At 37.3% G+C, this 5,096-nt stretch overlaps 1 protein-coding gene across 1 annotated transcript in view; it reads right to left on the reverse strand.

The window, feature by feature from the left end:
* slc45a2 (solute carrier family 45 member 2) overlaps nt 1-5,096 on the reverse strand; it is a 15,576-nt gene that overhangs the window by 5,785 nt on the left and 4,695 nt on the right. The gene's annotated exons all lie outside the window — the stretch shown is intronic.

Raw genomic sequence — 5,096 nt, forward strand, 5'->3', positions numbered from 1 at the left:
TAAAGATGAAGTACTGTACACCCTAAAATTCTACTAGAACCATTCTCTTCCAGCACATTGATTTCCTTTTGAGAGAGTTGTTGTGTGTTTTAAATTGATGCGACAAACTTGTTAGCAAAAAGTTCATTCAGAGTGTAGAGGGGGTTTAGCATGGATGTGTTAAAAGAACATTTTTAAAGCTTGAAAAAAGGTTTTTAGAGCTTTTTAGTTTTTTGGTAGAGCTTTTTTAAAGCTAAACAGCTGCCTGCCGCAAACAATTCTATAAGAGCGGTGAGATGATACATATGTAGAAACATGTGTATTGTTGAAAAAAATATGTGTATTAAAACAGTATGCCAACAAGATGTGGTAGTCCACGTGATTATGTGTAGAGCAAAACACAAAATAATTTAGTGTGGAGCTCCCTTTTTAAACGACACGTGTGCTGTTGTATTTCAGTGTGCGTCTAGCATTTAAGTTTGGTAATAGTTTAGGTTGTACATGCATACAAAGTAACTCATGTTTAACCAAATGGAATCAGCCACTTTCTGTCCTGTCATACCTGTGGTTAAAGTGTTGTTACTTTCAGGTTTTACTTTTGTAGCAGCTATCAATTAAATGACCCAGTACTGGACATACTGTATGACAAAAGGAAAAATAAGTATGTCATAGTCTCATTTTCAGTCATTTCCCTGGGTAAATAAGCATAAAAAAGTAACCAAACATCCAAATGTATGTTTTTATATTGATCCCCAGTTTATTTATTTGCTGCAGGAAATTAAGATCCCTGCGTGGAGCACAAATCAACATTAAATTATGAACACCACACTCTTTTAAACCAGATTAATTTAGATTATAGTACAGTAATCTGAATCAAGAATTTGGTATTTGCCACTAACATGAAGGCTCACCATCTGCAGACAGCATGTGCTCTGGTGCTAATCTTTCTCTGCTCTCACTGGCACATCCTCCCCTTTTTTACTGTAAAAGGAAATTGATATGCTGACAGCTTCAGGAAAGATGAGAGACCGAATAGACAGAAAAATCCTATATACGTACCAATTTTTACATGTGGGTTGCCTGTACAGAGTGCCTGAAACTCCTGTTTATCAGCAGTATGCAACACAGAAGATCTAGAAGCAAAGATCATGTTTTGTTTTTGTGAGATGGAATTTTTTTAATCTTGCCCCTAGGAAGACATTTATGTGCTTAACATTAAATTTAACCTAACATTTATACACGCAATATTTATGTGAATATGTGTAAACCTACACAGAAAAAAACCCTAATAGAATGTAATTGGTTGGTTGGTTGATGTGATGTCTGATTGACTAACTGCAGCCCCCAGAACAGATATGAAATCTTCTACTGTTTGCACCCGAAATGGAGGCTATCTTTCTACAGTAATGAAGCTGGTAGGTAAAGTAATAAACCATTCAGGAGTCACACTTCACTTCACAACATAGCTGGAACCTTGCTGTTTATGTAGTGCATCAATCACTTTATTCTGATTCAACATTCTTACTGTTACCTCAAGTGTGTACCTTTCTGCCCCTGCAATAACTTTGAAAGTCTTATTGCAGCACAGTGCACCAGAGCTAATCAGAGATATGACTGTAGTCAACTGTGGACGGTATCAAAAATATACACAGAGAGATTGAAAGCGAGATTTCATATCAGCATGGTGCAATTTGGTTTTGATGATCAGGAAGCTGTTAAATTAAACGCCAACTATATTGATAATCGAATAATCGGTTGGAGTAAAAAAATCTAAATTCCAGCTTCTAAAATGTAAATATTTTCTAGTTTGTTCACTTTATGACAGTAAACATTTAAAGATGTAATCTTGGGCTTTGGAAAACACAAAACAACATTTTACATTTTATAGACCAAACAACTAATGGAGAAAATTATCAACAGACTAATCAACTAGGAAAATAATCATTAGTTGCAGCCTGCAGGTATCAATTACACTGAAGCAGTTTTACATTGTAGCTGAAAAATAGTGTAGCAAGGATAAACTGTCTCACAGAGGCAGGCCTTAATATATCTATACAATAATGGAAATAACCTAAACAACCATAAAAAGTATGTCTTTATTACATACAATAATCTACAGAAACACGCACTGCTTTGTGAGGCTCATCATCTTAGTTTAGTGTAGAGGTGTTGGCCACATGTACACACATCTCTAACACTGAATCTAACCGCACTGACTCTACTGAATCACCTCTGTCGCTGACTAACGGTGAAGAACAACTGACACTGTGTCATTTTTTATGGGAAACAATGAAATTGCTTTGCAAGGCTTTGTGGGATTCCAAAATCAAGTAAGGGAGGGGTTGAAAGGGGGCGAAATTTGCTTTGGGGCCACACTGTTTTTTGAAGTGAGGCTGACAACAAAAAAAACAATGCAGTGGTGGGCCGTTTATACATATCTGTGGAGGAGAAGATCATTAATGTACTGTTCTCCCAGAACAGTACATTAGTTCATTCTCTCTTTCCTATGTTCCTGGCCTCCAGGATTAGAGATACAAACGGCTACTTGGCACAACGCCATGCAAATGGTTGGAGAAAGGGCATGTTGCCTATTCAGACTATGTTTGCAAATGTGTAACCTACTCGCTCGATAAAAAGTCAGGGGAATCACTAAAGTTTACTTTTAAAAGAATTCAGTTGGTAGATCTAGTGCTGTAGTTGATAGGATAAAAGACTGGAGATATATGTAGGTTGTTTATCTAACAATGTATTGACAATGCAAAGCAACATGTGCATTTTTCTTCTCTTGTACAGAGAACCTTCCTAAAGGTTCTTATAAAATGCAGTGGTGAGTGCGTGAACCTGCATTTGTTACAAAGTCCTGACCCTCTTTTACCACGCTTTTATTGAATCAGTTTTATTAGCAGCCTGCTTTGGGAACTTTCTTAAACCTCTCTAATTAAAAACTCACTCAATCAAATGACAGTTCCCATCCATTGCAAACAGAGTTTCAGCTTCTCCCCTCTGGGCGTAGGTTTAGAATCCCTAGGTGTAGAACAAAAAGACACAAAAAAAGTTCTGTCCCTGCAGCCATTACACTGAGTAATAAGTCATAGTTATACTTTGCACAGTTGTTATTTTGTACTTATTTATTGTTTCTTTTAGTAATATTTAGTTCACATCCATATTTAAGTATAATCTGGACCGGTAAGATTTTTTTTTAAATTTTAAATTTTGTGGTGCACCACAAGGGGACCCATCAATGTTTTGCCATGAAGAAGATCAACCGGCAGAACCTGATGCTTAGGAAACAAATCCAGCAGGTGTTTGTGGAGCGAGACATCCTCACCTTTGCTGAAAACCCATTTGTGGTTTTGAGAAAATCTACAAATAAAGTAACTTGCAGATGCATGCATGTAAATAACATCACCATGGTCTAATTTACATTTTCTTTCTGGCCTCAAATGAAAAGCCTTTTTTTTAACAAAAAAAGTAAACTTTTCATCAAGCCACATGCTTTGGGATTTGTAGGAAGTGACTGTTTCTATCCAGTTGTTGCGATATTTCGGTGTGAACCAAAGTGTTGAACTGATTGTATGACCAACCAACTGAGAGACCATAAGTGCCTTCCATGGAACCACACAGCTAAATTATGACTTAAAATATATTGCTGCAGCTGTTTTTCTATCGAGCTTTCTTTACCTGTTGCTGTAAAAAATGACTCATTCTTAATAACTCATGTGGTCTTTTCACATGTTCACTGATTCAGACTATGCGATTAGAAAAGCTCCCAGAAAAGCCACATGAATCACAGAGAAACAACAATTTGTGCTCCCTCCTCTTCAAACCTCACATGCCATTAGTGGCAGGGGGGTCTAAAGAGTCATGTGCCTGGCTGCTGTGTCTCTCAGCCCAGACCCATGACTCCAGCACATGACTAGCTCAGGGCTGGATTACTGCCGACTAGCATGCTTACACCACCTGGTGCCTGCTGACAGTTAAATGCAATATTTAATAGTGTAGCCTTAGCCTAGCATTGTTAACTCAAGCAAACTAAAAAGATAGTTAGTACTGACTTGTTTCTGAAAGTGTCCATTGGTTCATAAATTCTCTTTAAGAAAAAAGTGTGTTTAGGATGTGAAAAATGCATTTAGCATTCTCCCTTCAGAGAAAAGATTAATGGAAATCTCCAACTCCAGATGAAGAGTCAAAACAAACTGATGTGTTGGCTGACATTGATCTACCTCCATTAGTCTCACATTTATTTTTATAGCACAACCCTGAGACACTTGGCTACGTCTGAACTTTCCATCTGACAGCACAAGTGGTGAATCTATTCATCCATTCAGCCAAATGTCCATAACTTGAAGATAAAGTGCTATTGAGAAAATCTTCCAAGACATGTAAGTGTGTCTTTTTCAAAGTGGCTAAGGAACACACAATTTAAAGTTTTGGAAAGGCACCCAAACCCATCTGAGATGTCACGCTCTGACATTAAATGCATGTTAAAAAACTCAAAAAATCCACAAGTTCCACATGAAAAGAGTGAGCTAAACTTCCTCTGTCACTCCCTGGGAGACTAATTATAAAAGGAAGTTTATGGTTATCCCCAGCAAGAAAATGATATCTTTCACATGGGGACATTACACTGGCAAGATTTCAGCGACAAATTAGTAAAACAATGGCAAAATGTGGGAAATGAGAGAAATACCTGGCTCATGTTCATCAGTATGCATTACTACAGATTAAAACAACAATCCCTCAATATATCTTAAATAGATACAGTATATATTAATAAAAAACGATTTTGGACACCGCCACAGAAGTTACACTCAAACCAAGACTTCCTGGTGTCTTGTCTTCACCGTGTGCCAGGCAACCAGCAAAAGAAAGTCCCTGTTGTCACTCCCCGATGTAAGTCGGCTGCAGATGTGAGTCACTCATGCTCAGATGTAAACGGTTTACGGCATAATGTGTCATATTGAAATTTGTGAAATCCATGAAAAAATAAACTTTTCTCATTACAACAATAACAGAAGATGGAAATCATTTCAAAAACGTTTTAGCTATCTATCATTGTTTGATTGCTAACGTTAGCTCAAAACGGCAGTCAACTGACAGCCTTTGTTGTGTTTGAT

The sequence above is a fragment of the Etheostoma spectabile genome, chromosome 16 (assembly GCF_008692095.1).
Source record: "Etheostoma spectabile isolate EspeVRDwgs_2016 chromosome 16, UIUC_Espe_1.0, whole genome shotgun sequence".
In the NCBI taxonomy this organism is placed as follows: domain Eukaryota; kingdom Metazoa; phylum Chordata; class Actinopteri; order Perciformes; family Percidae; genus Etheostoma; species Etheostoma spectabile.